Source organism: Procambarus clarkii, chromosome 64 (genome assembly GCF_040958095.1).
Source record: "Procambarus clarkii isolate CNS0578487 chromosome 64, FALCON_Pclarkii_2.0, whole genome shotgun sequence".
NCBI classification, from domain to species: Eukaryota; Metazoa; Arthropoda; class Malacostraca; order Decapoda; family Cambaridae; genus Procambarus; species Procambarus clarkii.
Genome location: NC_091213.1, coordinates 1,301,434 through 1,322,804, shown reverse-complemented (window position 1 = coordinate 1,322,804; position 21,371 = coordinate 1,301,434). Strand labels below are relative to the sequence as shown.

The 21,371-nt window shown below is 39.8% G+C and overlaps 1 protein-coding gene across 1 annotated transcript in view; it reads right to left on the bottom strand.

Annotated features, from left to right (window-relative positions):
• Positions 1-9,683, bottom strand: part of LOC123768901 (uncharacterized) — a 46,604-nt gene extending 36,921 nt beyond the window's left edge. The window contains exon 1 of the mRNA XM_045759689.2: positions 9,549-9,683. The gene's annotated coding sequence lies outside the window, so the exon portion shown is untranslated. The remainder of the gene's footprint in view (positions 1-9,548) is intronic.
• Positions 9,684-21,371: the final 11,688 nt, after the last annotated feature.

Here is a 21,371-nt window from a genome sequence, read left to right as displayed (position 1 = left end):
ATCTGCAGGAGCTGAAGGAGGCATTTGAGCAGAGTTCCGTGCTGCGTTTCACTTACGAGACGGAAAAGGATGGGAAGCTGCCTTTTCTAGATGTAACAGTCATGGAAAAGGGCGGAGGTTTCCACACTGCAGTCTACACTAAGGAAACAAACATAGGAATGTGCCTAAATGCCAACAGCGACTGCCCTGACAGGTACAAGAGGAGTGTTGTTAACGCATACGTCGACCGTGCTCTCAGCCACAGCTCAGAATGGAAGCAAGTCGACGAAGAACTCTGTAGGGTAAGGCAGGTCCTAGTCAATAACGGCTTCTCCAATGGTTTCATCGAAGACATCATAAGAAGGAAAGTGAAAAGCCATGCAACCTCTGAAGAGACAACTAACACAACACCTATACCCCCTATTAGACTATTTTACAGGAACTTCTTTTCCACAGCTCATAAAACGGAGGAAAGGGTCCTGAAAGATATTGTTAATAGAAACGTTATCCCTACAGACAAAAATCAGAGGATACAACTGACGATTTACTATAAAACCAGAAAAACGGCCAGCCTACTCATGAGAAACTCTCCAGACACAAAACAGAACGCTTTAAAAGAGACTAACGTCGTCTATGCCTTCAAATGCCCACTTGGGGACTGTAAGCTCCAAAAAACCCAGTATATAGGCAAGACAACAACATCTCTTTCTAGGCGTTTAACGATGCATAAGCAACAGGGCTCCATTAAGGAACATATAATCTCTTCCCATAACCAAACCATCGCCAGAGAAATCCTAGTAAACAACACAGAAATCATCGATAGATACAGCGATAGCAGGCGGCTTGACGTTTGCGAGGCACTACACATCAAGAAGTCAACACCAGCAATCAACAGCCAATTATTGCACAACTATATTCTACCCACCTCAAGACTCCGCTCCAATATAGAAGCATCAAGAAATATGGACCAATAGGCTTTCTACAAACACTTCTATTCAATACCCATTGTTTCTGTTCTGTCTTGTGTTGATACTTTTAATACCCTATTAATATCCCCTCTTGTTCTGTCTTGTGTTAATGCCACATCACCCCTCCCACCTCACTCAAATGTAGATATAAAATCAGAGATACGTAAGTTCTAATCAGTTGTGTATTTGTGAAGTCTTTGAAAATGTAATAAGTTTTACGAAACGCGCCCGTGTCGCGTCAGACTAGAAATAAAAATGAATTTTGGAGAAGTGATTTTTTATTTACCTCCAACAGTGAAGCGTAATGTACGAAAGATTGAGAAAATTCGTGTTAGAATTATTAATCTTACTTTTTCGGTCATATTTAATAATAATATATATATATATATATATATATATATATATATATATATATATATATATATATATATATATATATATATATATATATATATATATATATATATATATATATGTCATACCTAGTAGCCAGAATGCACTTCTCAGCCTAATATGCAAGGCCCGATTTGCCTAATAAGCCAAGTTTTCATGAATTAATTGTTTTTCGACTACCTAACCTACCTAACCTAACCTAACCTAACTTTTTTGGCTACCTAACCTAACCTAACCTATAAAGATAGGTTAGGTTAGGTTAGGTTAGGTAGTGTTGGTTAGGTTCGGTCATATATCCACGTTAATTTTAACTCCAATAAAAAAAAATTGACCTCATACGTAATGAAATGGGTAGCTTTATCATTTCATAAGGAAAAAATTAGAGAAAATATAATAATTCAGGAAAACTTGGCTTATTAGGCAAATCGGGCCTTGCATAGTTTGCCGAGAAGTGCGTTCTGGCTACTAGGTACGACATATATATATATATATATATATATATATATATATATATATGTCGTACCTAATAGCCAGAACGCACTTCTCAGCCTACTATTCAAGGACCGATTTGCCTAATAAGCGAAGTTTTCATGAATTAATGTTTTTTCGTCTACCTAACCTACCTAACCTAACCTAACCTAGCTTTTTTTGGCTACCTAACCTAACCTTACCTATAAATATAGGTTAAGTTAGGTTAGGTAGGGTTGGTTAGGTTCGGTCATATATCTATGTTAATTTTAACTCCAATAAAAAAAAATTGACCTCATACATAGAGAAAAGGGTTGCTTTATCATTTCATAAGAAAAAAATTATAGTAAATTTATTAATTCAGGAAAACTTGGCTTATTAGGCAAATCGGGCCTTGAATAGTAGGCTGAGAAGTGAGTTCTGGCTACTAGGTACGACATATATATATATATATATATATATATATATATATATATATATATATATATATATATATATATATATATATATATGTATATGATCAAACGTTCATCGAAGCAGCCAGACAATGGGACACCATTGCACACCCTCAACCCCGACCACAAGTCCCAAAAGACCACAAGCAGGCCCACTGAGATAGCCCCATAATGGAAAAGACTGTCACAGCAATGATTGACAACGCTGATGCTGAAAACAAAGCCCGCCTCCTAGCGGTAACAGCACCCCACGCCGGGGATTTTTTATTTGCTGTGCCCAATGCAGCCCTGGGAACTCGCCTCAGTCATGACGCTCTCCGCATTGGAGTTGCCCTTCGCCTTGCCGCCCCCATCCTCACCGAACATAGGTGCATCTGCGGAACTGCGATGGCAGACCAATATGGTCGTCATGGTCTGGTATGTCGTAAATCACAGGGTAAAATTGCAAGACATGAAGAAGTCAACGACATCATCAAGAGGAGCCTCGCCACAGCCCGCTGCCCGGCACAAAGAGAACCACACTTATCCAGACCTAACGACCCTCAGAAGCGCCCTGATGGGGTCACCTTGCTACCTTGGAAGGATGGTAAGCAAGTGGTATGGGACTACACGTGCGCTGCCACACTGGCCAGTACCTACCTCCACTACAGCACACGTGAAAGCGGTGGTGCTGCTTCTTTCAGGGAATCGCAGAAAATTATTAAATACAGAGGCCTAGCACACTGCTACAGCTTTGTTCCAATCGGCTCGGAGACCCTCGGTTCGTGGGGAAAATGTGCATTGAAGTTCCTGAAGGAATTGGGGGACAAATTGATCAGCGCTACAAAAGACCAGAGAGCAAAAAGTTTCTTGTTCCAGCGCCTCAGTGTTGCGATTCAGAGGGGAAATGCCTGTTGCGTCTTGGGCACTAGTCCAACTTCAGAGGAATTCGAAGAAGTGTTTGACTTGCAACAATGATCGAACCCGTCTGTGACATTCATCAATGTTTCCCATTGTTGTGTTCTTCAAGAGATCCATAACCTTTAAGCACCTTTTTGCATTATTATTTTTGTATCAACCCATGTATATCTTGTAACCATCAAATGCATAATAAAGCACAAAAAATATTCAAGGAAGGGGGTGGTAGGAGAAAAGCACACAGAAACTGTATTGGAGGGGATCTAAACATTCCCTCTAATGCGTTATGCGTGGTTTCCTCCGAGGCTATGGGTCCCCCTTCTTCCAGCTAGAGGTGGTACTCCTACCTATATATATATATATATATATATATATATATATATATATATATATATATATATATATATATATATATATATATATATATTTTTTTTTACTTTATTTAGGTGATGCTGTGGTCACATGCTGACCAGCAGTGCTGTGAGCTCATGCTGTGTGCACCAGTCTTGGTGGCTCACTCAGTACCGAGGCTCTCACACTCCCATAACTGACCGAGGTGGGACCAAAGAGCCAAAGCTCAACCCCAAGCACAACTAGGTGAGTACACCCGGGAATGTTGCCCACAATTTAAAAAACAAAATGGGGTCTGTTTACAAGAGCCCTGAGGAAGCTGATGTGAACCCTGAGTAGCCGTGGGACTTTTAAATCTTGCGTGGTACTCCCAGACATCATATGATGTGTTGCGCAATTCTGCGGCAATTATTCACCACATCATATGATGTGTTGCGCAGGTTAAGGGTTAATGAGCATAAATATACATATCTCATACAATTCACTGGCTAGTGAGCAGGGCTCTATGCTCCCAGATTGAGCACACAAGTAATTTAATAATATATATATATATATATATATATATATATATATATATATATATATATATATATATATATATATATATATATATATATATATATATATATATATATATCATCACTTTCACTTCAGTTATTTTTATGGTAAAGGTTTTAAAATGTTGCAAATTCAGTACAGTATTACTGAATTTCTGATGACATAAAAAATTTAATTTATTACCCTATCTAGATAAAATCAGCATTGATCTTAGTGAGATTGCAGTTCCAATCGATCGGGAGAATGTCGCTCAAGGAACTTTCATTAAAAATGTGTGTATTTTTGCTCACCCATGAGAAATAATCCCAGTGATGGATTTACAATAATGAATATATTTCTGTCTTTTTGATAACATAAAAATGTTATGTTATATCTACATTGGTGAATCTCTGCTAATTACATAATATATCGGAATATGTAAGGTTCGGTGCTCCATGGGCAAACTGACATAAGGAGTGTTTAGAAAAATACATATTTTCACTTCAACTTCTGATACAGTATTTCCATTGTAATGAATTATTATGTAGCTTATAGTTCTGTCTATCTGGTGGCAGATAACATTGATGGAATAAACAATGATCTTCAAGAATTCGCATCTCCTGTCGATGGAGTAAGCGTCATTATGGAAACCTTTAAAACCGAGATATCTTTGTTCACCCATGATATATTCCTTGTGACACAATCACAGTAACAATGACAATATATCCTTGTCTTTCAAAGGCATATAATTTGTAGACTTAATTAGCATATCTATGTTCTTTACACAATATATAGGCCAGTTTATAGGCCTCAGTATTCCATGCCTGACAAGCCACTGGAAGCAATTATAAAAATACGTACATGCATCTTTGCTTGAACTTTATATATGTCCATGGAAAAGGATTTAAAATGAAATCCTTTTAAGGATTTAAAATGAAATATGAAGCTTATATTTCTGTCTTTCTTCAGACATATATAAACCTTTTATGTTAAATGACATATCTACATGAAATAAACATTGTTCTGTGAGAGTTCGCCACTCCATCAATCAGTCTGTGCAGATTCAGAGCTCTGTGAGCGATGAAACAAGCAACTTTTATAAAATTGCATATATCTTTGGTTTCATTAAAAATTTCATTTTTCATTTCTTCTGGTAGAGGTTCTACATATATATTATATTTTGGTCTTTCTTGTGATATATAAATAATTAATGTTTATTAACTTATTAAGATGGTTTCAAAACTTTTTTCGTGCATTTGTCTGTTCTTAAATGGTTGCACATTTTTAGAATCCCACACATGAGTTAACCCAACTGACAGTTGGGTCAGACGCCAATATGGTAGAACACCACCATTGGATACAGTTCTGAGGTACCTAACTATGCATCCACCTTTCATAACTTTATAGTATGTGGAAACGCTTGTATAGTTTCTTCACTACTTAGTGAACACAGTGCTCCTTTTGACTATACACCATTGTAATCTTGCACAATTACTATTATTATATAAGAGATGTGCTTCAAGTTGACCAGAAAAAGATGTGTAATTACCTAAGTGTAATTACCTAAGTGTAGTTACAGGATGAGAGCTACGCTCGTGGTGTCCCGTCTTCCCAGCACTCTTTGTCATATAACGCTTTGAAACTACTGACGGTCTTGGCCTCCACCACCTTCTCACTTAACTTGTTCCAACCGTCTACCACTCTATTTGCGAAGGTGAATTTTCTTATATTTCTTCGGCATCTGTGTTTAGCTAGTTTAAATCTATGACCTCTTGTTCTTGAAATTCCAGGTCTCAGGAAGTCTTCCCTGTCGATTTTATCAATTCCTGTAACTATTTTGTATGTAGTGATCATATCACCTCTTTTTCTTCTGTCTTCTAGTTTTGGCATATTTAATGCTTCTAACCTCTCCTCGTAGCTCTTGCCCTTCAGTTCTGGGAGCCACTTAGTAGCATGTCTTTGCACCTTTTCCAGTTTGTTGATGTGCTTCTTAAGATATGGGCACCACACAACAGCTGCATATTCTAGCTTTGGCCTAACAAAAGTCATGAACAATTTCTTTAGTATATCGCCATCCATGTATTTAAATGCAATTCTGAAGTTAGAAAGCATAGCATAGGCTCCTTGCACAATATTCTTTATGTGGTCCTCAGGTGATAGTTTTCTATCTAGAACCACTCCTAGATCTCTTTCTTTATCAGAATTCTTTAAAGATTTCTCACATAATATATAGGTTGTGTGGGGTCTATGTTCTCCTATTCCACATTCCATAACATGACATTTATTAACATTAAATTCCATTTACCAAGTGGTGCTCCATATACTTATTTTGTCCAGGTCTTCTTGAAGGGCATGACAGTCATCTAAATTTCTTATCCTTCCTATTATCTTAGCATCATCAGCAAACATGTTCATATAATTCTGTATACCAACTGGTAGATCATTTATGTACACAATAAACATCACTGGTGCAAGAACACTGGTTGCAGTCTCCGTGGTGTAGTGGTAAGACACTCGCCTGGCGTTCCGCGAGCGCTATGTCATGGGTTCGTATCCTGGCCGGGGAGGATTTACTGGGCGCAATTCCTTAACTGTAGCCTCTGTTTAACGCAACAGTAAAATGTGTACTTGGATGGAAAAACGATTCTTCGCGGCAGGGGATCGTATTCCAGGGACCATAGGATTAAGGACTTGCCCGAAACGCTACGCGTACTAGTGGCTGTACAAGAATGTAACAACTCTTGTATATATCTCAAAAAAAAAAAAAAAAAAAAACTGAACCCTGTGGTACTCCACTTGTGACATTTCTCCATTCTGATACATTGCCTCTGATTACTGCCCTCATTTTTCTATCAGTCAGAAAATTTTTCATCCATGATAGAAGCTTACCTGTCACCCCTCCAATATTTTCCAGTTTCCAGAACAACCTCTTATGTGGAACTCTGTCGAAAGCCTTTTTTAGGTCCAGATAGATGCAGTCAACCCAACCATCTCTTTCCTGTAATATCTCTGTGGCTCGATCATAGAAACTGAGTAAATTCGATACACAGGATCTTCCAGATCGAAAACCATACTGTCTGTCTGATATTATATCATTTCTCTCTAGGTGTTCTACCCATTTAGTTTTGATTAGTTTTTCCAATACTTTCACTATTACACTTGTCAATGATACAGGTCTATAATTGAGGGGGTCTTCCCTGCAGCCACTTTTGTAGATTGGAACTATGTTAGCCTGTTTCCACCCGTCTGCTACGATTCCTGTACACAGGGATGCCTGAAAGATCAGGTGAAGTGGAATGCTGAGCTCAGATGCACATTCTCTCAGAACCCATGGTGAAACGCCATCTGGGCCAGCTGCTTTGTTCTTACCGAGCTCCTTGAGCATTTTTTCCACTTCGTCTCTAGACACCTCTATGTGTTCTATGTTGTTCTCTGGAATTCTTATTGTATCTGGTTCCCTAAAGATTTCATTTTGTACAAACACACTTTGGAACTTTTCGTTTAGTGTTTCACACATTTCCTTTTCATCTTCCGTGAATCTATTTCCCATTTTCAACCTCTGAATATTATCCTTTACCTGCAATTTGTTGTTTATGAATTTATAGAATAGACCTGGTTCTGTTTTACATTTGTCCGCAATCCCTTTTTCAAAATTTCTTTCTGCCTCTCTCCTCACTGCCGTGTAGTTGTTTCTCGCATCTTTGTATCGCTGGTATGTTTGGGGGTTCGGCCTCTTCCTGTATTGATTCCATTTTTGTGTCTTTCGGTCTCTAGCCCTCTCGCAATTTCTATTGAACCAATCCTGTTTCCTAGTTCTGCATCTCTGTTTTGGTATAAATTTTTTTGTGCCTTTATCATATATTTCACAAAACTTGCCATACATCTCATTCACTTCCTTGCCTAGCATCAAGTCTGTGTGTGTGTGTGTGTGTGTGTGTACTCACCTAATTGTACTCACCTAATTGTGCTTGTGGGGGTTGAGCTCTGGCTCTTTGGTCCCGCCTCTCAACTGTCAATCAACAGGTGTACAGGTTCCTGAGCCTATTGGGCTCTATCATATCTACACTTGAAACTGTGTATGGAGTCAGCTTCCACCACATCACTTCCTAATGCATTCCATTTGTCAACCACTCTGACACTAAAAAAGTTCTTTCTAATATCTCTGTGGCTCATTTGGGCACTCAGTTTCCACCTGTGTCCCCTAGTGCCTGTGTCCCTTGTGTTAAATAGACTGTCTTTATCTACCCTATCAATTCCCTTGAGAATCTTGAATGTGGTGATCATGTCCCCCCTAACTCTTCTGTCTTCCAGCGAAGTGAGGTTTAATTCCCGTAGTCTCTCCTCGTAGCTCATACCTCTCAGCTCGGGTACTAGTCTGGCGGCAAACCTTTGAACCTTTTCCAGTTTAGTCTTATCCTTGACTAGATATGGACTCCATGCTGGGGCTGCATACTCCAGGATTGGTCTGACATATGTGGTATACAAAGTTCTGAATGATTCTTTACACAAGTTTCTGAATGCCGTTCTTATGTTGGCCAGCCTGGCATATGCCGCTGATGTTATCTTCTTGATATGGACTGCAGGGTACAGGTCTGGCGTGATATCAACCCTCAAGTCTTTTTCTTTCTCTGACTCTTGAAGTATTTCATGATCATCTCACCCTCTATCATAATTGATATGTGTGTGCGTGTGTGTGTGTGTGTGTGTGTGTGTGTGTGTGTGTGTGTGTGTGTGTGTGTGTGTGTGTGTGTGTGTGTAAATTTGTCCTGATACCATTATACACAACGTACAGTTTCACTTCAATAGGAATCTTTGCAGTGTTTGTAAGTCAAACATATATAACTCCTGGCCTTAGTGAGCATGGGGCTGGGCACATCCTATTTGTAGAGCAAGAATGTGGATGTTTGGTTCCTGTACCAAGGACAATTTTTTTAAATTTTGCCCCGAGGGGCGAGTTTATTGGGCAGCGCCACTCATCTTGTGAGTGAACATACCGCCATAGCAGAATGTACAACACTCCCCAATAGGAAGAAAACCCGCTGGGTTGTTCATCCTGTCACTTGTACCCAGACACAGCTGGGACTTGCTTAACTGTCTCAAGTGAACAGCTCCTCAAACAAGAAGATTAACATTTATCAACCCTTAAAAGCTTACGTTATCTTGCGGGTGCAAAATGGGGAAATCTTTTAAGAACAGTATCAATATTTGACAAATAGTGTTTTCCTAACTCAAACAATGTGGGGTTTATTATTCTAGGACAATGTCAAGACTTTGGTCACCCATTCTGTTACTAACCAAGAACAATGGTGCTTAACCTGACTGACCAAACCACATCCACATTATACACTCAGCCTCACTGCCTTCACGTTTTACTGAATAGATTGTGACGAGATGAATTGTGATTTTATCTGAAGACTTAGTAACGTCTTAAATTTTCCTACCTTAAACAAAAATGTCCCACAACATTAGTTTGCTCCAAGGAGCTAGAGAGGTTGATTACCTTGTCAATGGAGGTGTTTGTAGTGCTTCATGAGGGGTATGGTGTCCTGGGGGAAGGTTGTACACAAGTTACAACAGCCAGGCTGGGACGGCCAAGGCGCAGCTCAATGTAAACACCGAGGAATGACACCCTACCGTCCGCACTCTTAACGGGGTCACATAATCACTCTCACCCTCTATCACATCATTGATATGCCTGAATTTACCTAAAGGACACTAACACACTAGTGGCCTCGACGAGGACAGAGAGCCGGTGGCTTGTCAAAGGTCTCTCGATTTCGTCCTGATGATTTTTTCAAGCTGGATTTTAAAGTTCAGCAGAGTTTTGGCATTTACGGCTTCGGCGGGTAGGCTGTTCCATGGGTTTATTTTTTGTTTTGTTCTTTACTTTAATATGAGAGAACTCTGTGTCTATGCTAAATGCACAACTTGCCTAAACACGCAAGAGAAGTTATACAACCTTAGAACACTTTCCCACCAAGAGATTCGAACCCTAGCCAGCACAGAAGCCTTACAGAAACTGGCATAACTGGTACGCCTTTAACCCACTGCACCACAGCTCAGACCCTTAAAAGAGTGGGAAAGTGTTCTAAGGTTGTATAACTTCTCTTGCGTGTTTAGGCAAGTTGTGCATTAAGCATAGACACAGTTCTCCCATATTAACAGGAATTTGATGAAAGAACGTGAGTAGCCCCTCACTATGCTCTAGTTGCCCTTGGGAGGTGGTGATCTTTGGGGGATTTAAATACTCCGGAATTACCATCTCTTTTTAAGGGTCTGAGCTGTGGTGCAGTGGGTTAAAGGCGTACCAGTTATGCCAGTTGTTGTAAGGCTTCTGTGCTGGCTAGGGTTCGAATCTCCTGGTGGGAAAGTGTTTCCACCAGGAGATTCGAACCCTAGTTCCGTCAATTAAATTCACAATTGAGAACGAAATGAATGGTGTTCTGCCTTGTTTAGACATCATAATTCACAGAATCGGTAGGAGTTTCAAATTCAATGTGTATAGTAAACCTACCAATGTGTGCTCGTATGTTCATTTTTACTCATATCATCATGTTCAGGTCAAGCGGGCAGTTTTTTCTGGTATGTTTCTCAGAGCCCTGAGAGTTTGCAGTCCGTAATGTTTTGATGAAGAAATAATGAATATATTTGAAATTGGGAAGAAGTTACAAATACCCAAAATCTATCTTGGATCTTGGGTTTGATCAAGCAAAAAGGACGTTCTACAAACAGACTACTAAGTCTAAACCAGAACTGAAAAATTCGTTGGTATTACCATATTCTGATGGTCTAGCAAATCTTGCCCCAGCCCTGAAAAACCTTAATATTAACCTAGTGTTCAAAAATGATAATACAGTTAAGTCCATGTTAATTAAGAACTCGCCCTTGTCTGTAGTAGGTTGTGTGTACTCCATCCCTTGTAATGAGTGTGCTTGTGTTGAAATTGAAATTGAAATTGAAATAAGTTTATTGAGGTAAAATACACACAAAGGGATGAGGTAGCTCAAGCTATTCTCACCCCATTCAGTACAACGTGTTAATATATACATAGACACACATCACAAATAAACATATTGCCAAACATTCTGAGAGGTAAACATATACATTTCCTCCTTCACAAGGAGTATGTTATCAGACGTACACACAAATACTTTTATGACCTAGGTATACTGTATAGACAATTTGCAAGAGGCATGCAGATAATTCAACAAAATATTACAATCTTGGTGCAAAATTCTTATATCTCTCAAGAATATCATCAACCTTTCCGTTGTGACACATCCAGGCTATTTGTTCAGGAACAGTCCTTATCTCAGTGTTTCTATATACATTAATCAACGGACAATCAAGAACATAATGGGCCAGGGTGTGAGACCTTAACATACCACATAGTTTACACTTCGTGTCATTATCTTGAACATCTATCCCATATTCCCAGTAATATTTGTACCCAAGCCTGAGCCGCATGTACACAGAGTCACTCCAAGCATTTCTCCTTTTACCATAAGTGAAATGGGTGTTTTGACTCACATACATGTAGTGTTGCATGGTTTGACTACTCTCATACATTATCTCTCTCCTCTCCACTCCCGCCTGTGCCTGAATATTTCTGATTTTGCTTCTTATTTGTCTCATTGTAAATTCACATTCAATGTCAACTTGTGGTTTTGATGTGGCACGTTTGGCCAAGTCATCCGCCACCTCGTTGAGCACTATTCCAACATGAGATGGAATCCACATGAATTTCACACTATAACCTTTCAGCTGTATCTCAGTTATTCTTCTCTTACAGTCCTCAACTATAGACATGAAGACTGGGTTTCGACTGTTTAAGGACTCCAGTGCTCCTCGGCTATCGACAAATACAAAAACATTTTTGTCGTCATGACGTACTTCCTCCAAACACGCCAGAATGGCCTGCAGTTCAGCTTGTGTGGATGATATATAATTACTAAGCCTTGCTTGTGTTTACATCGGCCAGACTGGTAAATCTCTTTCCTCGTGGTTAAAACAGCATTCATATGCTATTCGTACAGCCCAGCACTCCAGTGCATTGTATTTACATTCCAGTTTATGCGATCATTCTATCTTAAGACTAAAACTTAATACTAATTGAGATTAGAGTATAAATTGTGTTGAGAAAATATAAAATTGAAAAAAGGGGGGAACATGGTAGAAAAATAGCAAATATACAATTTGGTCCACAAACAGCATTGTTTAAAATAGCAGACATGTGCTGACATATAAGGGAAGGGGTCTCGTAGCCTGGTGGATAGCGCGCAGGACTCGTAATTCTGTGGCGCGGGTTCGATTCCCGCACGAGGCAAAAACAAATGGGCAAAGTTTCTTTCACCCTGAATGCCCTTGTTACCTAGCAGTAAATAGCTACCTGGGTGTTAGTCAGCTGTCACGGGCTGCTTCCTGGGGGTGGAGGCCTGGTCTAGGACCGGGCCGCGGGGACACTAAAAAGCCCCGAAATCATCTCAAGACAACCTCAAGAAGAAGGTAGGTTACATGGAGTTAATTCAAAAATCAAATCAAATGTTTATTTAGGTAACGTACATACATACAAGAGATTTTACAAAGAGTGATGGATTTATAGATAGGGCTAGTACATACAATGCCTAAAGCCACTATTACGCAAAGCGTTTCGGGCATGAAAAACTTAAATGACTAAAGCTTATTGTTTCTGGTGTGGTGCTCATGGGTTCTGTTACAACCTCCTAGGAAGCGTTTAAGGTCACGATTGACATTACCCAAATGAATTTTTCATGGATATGATACCAACATCAAATCATATATCAGACGTCACCCTATCCCACTGGATTTTGAAGAAGCCATAAACAGTATGCCTATGCACTCTGCACCAGGCCCGGATTCTTGGAACTCCATATTCATTAAGAACTGTAAAAAAACACTATCGCAGGCATTCCTCCACATTCTGTGGAGACAAAGGTTAGATACTGGCGTTATTCCTGATATACTAAAAACAGCAGAGATAGCACCACTTCATAAAGGAGGAAATAAGGCAGAGGCAAAAAATTACAGACCGATAGCACTAACATCGCACATTATAAAAAAATTTGAGAGAGTGCTAAGAAGTAAGATCACAAAACACATGGAATCACAGCATCTCCATAACCCCGGACAACACTGGTTTCAGAACAGGACGCTCTTGCCTGTCGCAGTTGCTGGACCACTATGATATGGCATTAGATGCTATGGAAGACAAACAAAACGCTGATGTAATTTACACAGATTTCGCAAAAGCTTTTGATAAATGTGACCATGGCGTTATTGCACATAAAATGCGTTCAAAAGGAATTACCGGAAAAATAGGCAGATGGATCTACAATTTCCTGACCAACAGAACCCAATGTGTAATAGTCAACAAAATAAAATCCAGCCCATCAACCGTGAAGAGCTCAGTTCCCCAGGGTACTGTGCTTGCTCCAGTACTTTTTCTCATCCTCATATCGGACATAGACAAGAACACAACCTATAGCACTGTATCATCCTTTGCAGATGACACTAGGATCTTCATGAGAGCAGGCAACATAGAGGACACGGCAAACCTCCAGTCAGATGTAGATCAGGTCTTTCTATGGGCTACAGAAAATAATATGGTGTTTAACGAAGATAAGTTCCAGCTCATGCGCTATGGAAAAAATGAAAATATAAAAACGGAAACCACGTACAAAACTCAGGCAAGTCATAACATAGAACGAAAAGGCAATGTAAAGGATCTGGGTGTACTCATGTCGGAAGACCTTACCTTTAAAGAACACAATAGAGTAGCCGTCACAACTGCAAGAAAAATGACAGGTTGGATAACAAGAACTTTTCACACTAGAGATGCTATACCGATGATGACACTTTTCAAAACGCTTAATTGTGCTCTCTAGAGTGGAGTACTGCTGCACAATGACAGCCCCATTCAAAGCTGGAGAAATTGCTGACCTGGAGAGCGTGCAGAGATCCTTTACTGCTAGAATCCACTCAGTAAAACATCTAAACTATTGGGACCGACTTAAAGAGCCTAAATCTGTTCTCCCTTGAGCGCAGGCGGGAGAGATACATAATAATTTACACGTGGAAAATATTAGAGGGGCTGGTCCCAAACCTGCACACAGAAATAACATCACATGAGACCAGAAGACATGGCAGGATGTGCAGAATACCCCCGTTGAAAAGTGGAGGTGCAACAGGTACTATGACAGAGAACTCTATCAACATCAGAGGCCTGAGACTGTTCAACACGCTTCCGCTACACATAAGGGGCATAACTGGCAGGCCCCTCACAGTGTTCAAGAGAGAACTGGATAAGCACCTTCAAAGGATACCTGATCAACCAGGCTGTGACTCATACGTCAGGCTGCGAGCAGCCGCGTCCAACAGCCTGGTTGATCAGTCCAGCAACCAGGAGGCCTGGTCGACGACCGGGCCGCGGGGACACTAAGCCCCGGAAGCACCTCAAGGTAAGGTAACATTAGAAGAGCCAAAATTAAATACTACGAAGATAAATTTACCCAAACAAAGGGCAACATTAAGAAAACATGGGGCACAATTTCACAAATATTGGGATCAAAGAAAATTTTAAATAACAAACCAATACTCCTGTCCAATAACGATGGTCAGCTTTCAGCCTCTGATACTGCTATTGAGTTCAATAGGTTCTTCTCTTCCATTGGGTCATCCCTTGCAAATGATATTCCATCTTCCAGTACTGATGTTCAGGACTATCTTACAGGTAACTATTCACAGTCTCTGTACCTAAAGCCTACAAATTCCACTGATGTTAATGAGATAATCCTTTCCCTTAAAACCAAGTCTAGTGCCCTTGAGGAGATACCAACATTAATTTACAAAAAAGCCTCCAGATCTTTAGCCCCTGCTATTGCATTGCTCTTCAACAAGTCACTTGAACTCCAAACCTTTCCAGATAGTCTAAAAACGCGAGAGTAACCCAAGTCCACAAATGTGGTGATCTCACAGATGTTAACAACTACAGACCTTATATCAATCCTGCCTAACTTGTCCAAAATATTTAAAAAAAACTAATGTACAAGCAGCTTTACTCTTATCTAGCCAAACTCAATATACTTAGCTCTTGTCAATATGACTTCAGACCCAAAAAAAGCACTAACGATGCACTTATTAGATGATGAACTTGATTCATGGAGCTCTTGATGAAAATGAGTTCCCTGTTGGGTTATTTGTGGACCTGCGTAAGGCTTTTGACACTGTCGACCACCAAAACCTTCTTAAATTACATCATTATGGAGTCAGAGGACACTCCCTGCAATACCTCAAATCTTACCTTACTGACAGGCTCCAGTATGTTTCTGTGAATAATTCAATTTCTCCCACCCTACCCATCAACATTGGTGTTCCTCAGGGCAGCATACTTGGCCCTCTCCTCTTTCTCATCTACATTAATGACCTTCCAAATGCCTCCCAACACCTCAAACCAATTCTATTTGCTGACGACACAACCTACATTTACTCCAGTCCTGACCCCCTTGCTCTAAATGTCACAGTGAATACTGAGCTAAATAAAGTCCTACAGTTTAGCAAACTGGGGATATTTGGCTAAGACTTCTGGTAGCAGATAATTTTGAATGAAATATTTACACATCGTTGGTACATTGGTTATAGAATTGTCTCTGAATTCACGTATCTTTTCACACTCCATCACATAGTGACTGACGGAGGGTGTGCGAATAATTTTGTTGACACAGTTTACATTTGGTCAGGTCTACATCAGCAGATAATGAGAATTCCCAGAGATACTTGTAACCGAGTCTAAGCCGAGCAGTAGTAACATCTAGAAGTCTGCTGATTTTATTGGATGATCCATAGATGTGTGGCTCTTGCATGATAGATGGAATTACTGGTGTCGATTTCACTTTGCCTCAGATCTACAAGATTTTGTTGAAGTTCTCGGTGTACTGCTGCTCTCAGATTGCTCATTGACAATCCAAGGTTACACTCAACGTCTCCTTTAAAGGCAGATTCTTTGGCTAACTTATTAGCTCTATCATGCATTCAGGAGGCCAACATGAGATGGAGACCACATGAAATGTATTGATGTCACTGCAGCTTCGTCTGCAGTGACATTTCCTATTATTCCCACATGACTTGGTACCCAAATAATAAGTGCCCGTCGGCCTTGTCGTTTGAGTGTATGCATTAATGATATGACATTTGTGATCAGATGGATGTTATCACATATGTGTTCTCGTTGCAAGATTTCAATGGCTGTTCTCGAATCTGCATGTATGATAACATGTTGTTGGTGTTCAGCAAGAGCATGTTCCAAAGCCTTTTGAATTGCTAGCATCTCTGTTTGTTAAAGTCGAACACCCATTTGAGAGTCCTCCAACTATTTACAGAGTTTCCTGCTTTAACTGCAGCTCCGGTTTCTTGTCTCTGCTGGTCTACTGATCCATCTGTGAAGTAAGTGAAGCTGTCAGATGCCAAGTTTGCTTCTATATGCATCTGTGCAATGTTACGTAGCAGATGAGGATTAGTCTGGTTCTTTTTTCCTTCAATAACCATAATCTTAAAGTCTGCTGGCGGAGATTCCCAAGGGGCTTGCGTAACAAAGTCTACATGTATTTCGTCGACACCCTTCTCAGTGACTGTGTTTGTCATATCGAATGTATTGATGGTGTTTATCACACAATGGGTCCACCTGTTGCTATTGGAGGCTCTTCTGTCCAGAGTTAGTGCTCCAGTCATTATATCTTTAAGTGAACTGATTCTTGGTCTAGTCAATATCTTTGTCAGCATGCACGCAGCAATCCCTTTTACCCTTATTTCAATCGACGTTAGCTTGGTTTCTAGTCTAAGGTTCAGTATTTTAGTCCATCTGGGAGCTCCTGTTATGACTCGCATTGTATGGTTTTGAATAACCTCAATGTTTGCCCACTGACCGGGAGAGTGTGAGCAAGGCAGGCGCTGCATAATCAACTAGGGAACGAACGGCGTGTATGTAAAACATTCTCAACACTTTGTGTCCCGCTCCTAGACGGGGCCCTGTGATTGCTCTCATTATATTCAGTCGTGATTTTCCTTTCTCCTTCAGATATTGCATTTGCTTGTTGAATGTCATTTTAGAATCTATCTACACTCCGAGATATTGATATTGTGTAACCCACTGAAGGTTAATGTCTTGAATGCGTAGGTGCCTGTCTGGAATGTTGCCGCCTAGTCTCATTGCCTTAGACTTCTGTGCAGATATTTTTAGCCCTAAAATGCTACATTCAGATGTTACTTTATCTAATGCACCTTGTGCTTTATTTAGAAGTGAAGGACCTGTAATGACTAATGCTATATCATCAGCATAGCCTACCAATTTAACTCCTTCTGTAAATGTCATGGTAACAAAGTTTTCCATAATGATGTTAAAAAGACTAGGACTGAGGACTCCTTGTTGAGTCCCATTCTCATGCAAGTGGTAGTCCGACACTTGTCCTTGTAACTTTACTCTGGCATACCTGTGACTTAGGTAATCTTGAATCCATGCAAAAATATTTCCTTTTACACCTTTTTTAACTAAGGTGTGTAAAATTGCTTGCGGGCTTGCAAGTTCGAATGCTTTTTCTAGATCAAGGAAGCTCACTATAGCTGGACCTGAGTTAACTGTTCCTAGTAATGTTGCTAAATATATAAAACAATTATGGTAAAAAAGGAAAGAAAAAATGCAAATTAACATATAATAGAAGCAAATAAAGTATAATGAAGATCACTGGTGGAAATGTATATGTTTACCTCTCAGAATGTTTGGCAATATGTTTATTTGTGATGTGTGTATATGTATGTATTAACACGATTGTACTGAACGGGGTGAGAATAGCTTGAGCTACCTCATCCCTTTGTGTGTATTTTACCTCAATAAACTTATTTCAATTTCAATTTCAATTTCAAGATCACTGAATTGACGCAGTAGTAGCAAATTACAATATAGTAAATGACAAATACAAAAATGAACAATATAAAATGGAGGGAAAAACACGAGAAAAACAAGAGCAAAAAAAGACAAAACAAAAATGTAAAATTAAAAAATATTTTGAAAGGAAAGACAAAGCTGAAGTACACTTTGGTTGTTAGATGAAACTATAATTTATATTCTGGGTATTGGCTTATGTACTTATTGGCTTATAAGTACTGGCTTATAATACAATAAGACAAGCAATTACAGAACAGTTAAATACTAAAACTGCTGTAAATATAAAATAACTATTGCAAAAACACAATAACTACAAATACACATATAATAGAAACAATTAGAAATACAATAAAGATCGCTGTAGATAGACAAGAAGTGGACACAAGTTAGGTAAAAAAAGGAAAAAAAGAATCAATAAAGATTCAATAAGAATAATGTACAATCAATAAGAATAATGTACAATAAGAATAATGCTAGGTTGAATAATGATCATAAAGTAAAATAATCTTAATGATAATTATCTATAAAATAGCTTAATTATGATCGTATAATTAGTATGAACTTAAGAAAGTAAAAATGAACTCAGTTAATTAATTCCAATAAATGACTAATATCAATCAAATTACAATTAAATTTAAAGATAACAGGGTAAGATTATACATGAGTAAGATTTTACTATGATACTGAGGTAAATGCTTACATAAGTACATGGAGACTTTACTGATTAGTTAGGAACTTTTATGGATGAGAGAGCATTATTTAACCAGTAGAGCAAAGGACAGCACCTTGGACAGGGTTAGGCTAGGCTAGGCTTCAGTCACTCGTAAGTTACTCTCAGTATTGGCAATGGAAGGATTCTGGTTTTCAGCTATACCTCAGTCATGAAAGAAGGCGAGTAGTTGTTGGTCACACTTTATTTCATATATTTTCCAGATTTTTTCTTCTTTACAATGATCGTTCCATTCCTAGAGTAGCACTGCTTGATAACACTTAAGTTTTGTTTGCAAATTTGACTTAGTCTGTAGAGACGGGAACCGCGTTGTTTGGTAAGGCAGTAATTTATATAAAGGTTAGTTTTTTGCTTAGCAGCTGTTTGCATGAGGTCAAACTTAACAGCGGGATTTGCACGTTTAATAAACATTCTTTTAGTGCTGCTGGGACTGTTTTTATCTATCCTGGCAGCTAATTTGATATCAACCTTGACACTGATCTTTGACATAGGCTATATTACAGCAGATCTAACCTTGTTGTTCACATGGTAGATCAGCAGATCTAATTATCAAAGTCGTGAAGTTGTTGTTGCTCGAGGTCGTCTTCAGAGGCCGCCTGGTGCATCTGGAGGAGATTTTTTTGCTTTTCCAGCTTTTGAAGGATGTTATGTGTCATCTGTTGCAGCTTGTAAGCTGGGAATTGTAAGAACTGTGAATATCATGGTTGTTATATTGAACACATACACAATGAACACATTTATTGGGTGCTACCCAATCCCCCAATATATATGTACTTAAGCCATGCAACTTTACCATTGTGATCATTGCTGTCATCTTCATATGTGCTATCAATATGCTTTAATGTGCCTACTAATCTTTGTCAAATTATCACTTAAGCTATCAATGCTATCAATCAAAGCTATCAATGTGCTTTAATATACCTGCTAATTTTTATCAAATTTTCTTACAATGTACCCTTTAACATTTAATAAATTTTGCTAGAATTTACCTACTTAATATTATGTGTTAGATTAAGGACCTGCCCGAAACGTTGTGCGTACTAGTGGCTTTACAAGAATGTAAACACATCATGCTATGTACTCTCACAAACCCAATGTACCTTCTTGTATATATATAAATAAATAAATAAATATAGTTAAGGATTGGCGCCCAGTCAATCCTCCCCGGCCAGAATATGAACCCAGGCCAAATCGCTCGCGAAGAGCTTGTTATCACTGCGCCACGGGAACTAAAACTTATAACTCAGTGTGTGAAAAAGCTATGTGGGTAACGAATGGCTGCATCTTCAGACGAAGCTGCAAAACTTGCTACTAAGAGAAGAAATGTAGACATTTACATACCACAGAGTCTATCACAGATTAAGAAAGTAATTAAAAACAGAGCAATGCAAAAGATGTACAGTGACCACAACACAGCAGTTGCAACATCAGGATCTGCGGGTTGGTACAAGAATTCAACCAACTACGAACCACTTAGTTTGATGAAAGGGAACAGTAGAGCAACATAAGTACACTTACATCGCATCAGGCTTGAATACCCATGTGCATGGGAAATAGGCTTACAGGTTCCGGAAGATGAGAGGAAATGTCAACACTGTGGAGAAATGCCCGACAGACCACTGGAACATTATCTAACACAGTGCACAGTTACAAACCCATTAAGATTTCAACATAGAATCAACAGAGCAGAAGTTGTTAAACACGTGGGACAAAATCTTACTGAAGCGACATACGAGTCATAAATACTCATACTCCGCCCAAGTAAAACAGAAACAAGCAACACTTAGTGGGCCAGCCAGAGGCTTAGGGCCCGCCCAGTGGGCCAGCCAGAGGCTTAGGGCCCGCCCAGTGGGCCAGCCAGAGGCTTAAGGCCCGCCCAGTGGGCCAGCCAGAGGCTTAGGGCCCGCGCAGTGGGCCAGCCAGAGGCTTAGGGCCCGCCCAGTGGGCCAGCCAGAGGCTTAGGGCCCGCCCAGTGGGCCAGCCAGAGGCTTAGGGCCCGCCCAGTGGGCCAGCCAGAGGCTTAGGGCCCGCCCAGTGGGCCAGCCAGAGGCTTAGGGCCCGCCCAGTGGGCCAGCCAGAGGCTTAGGGCCCGCCCAGTGGGCCAGCCAGAGGCTTAGGGCCCGCCCAGTGGGCCAACCAGAGGCTTAGGGCCCGCCCAGTGGGCCAGCCAGAGGCTTTGGGCCCGCGCAGGAATATCCCTGAAAAAAAAATCAATCAATATCCTCCAAATTGTTCAGTATTTTGAACGTTACGATGAGATCAGCCCTCTCATGTCTGGTTTGCAGTGTTGTTATTTTTAGCCCTGTGGCCCTTAACCTGTCCTGGTATGAGAGTTGACTTAGTTCTGGTATTATTTTTGTTGGGCAGATGTTGAACTTTCTCCAATAAAGCTATGTCTTTCTGAAGATGGGGTCTCTATGCCTGGATGCAATAATCCAGGTGGGGACGCACCAGAGACTTATACAATTGAATGACTACCTTCTTTTCCTTAAAGTCAAAAGTACGCTTGATTATTCCTAGAGTAGCGTTATTATTCCTAGGTAGCGTTAGCTTTTTTTTTTTACTGCCGCTCCCACTTGTTGTGCAACTTTCAGTGAATGATGGTTTCTGACTCCAAAGTCAATTTCTTCTTGCAATCT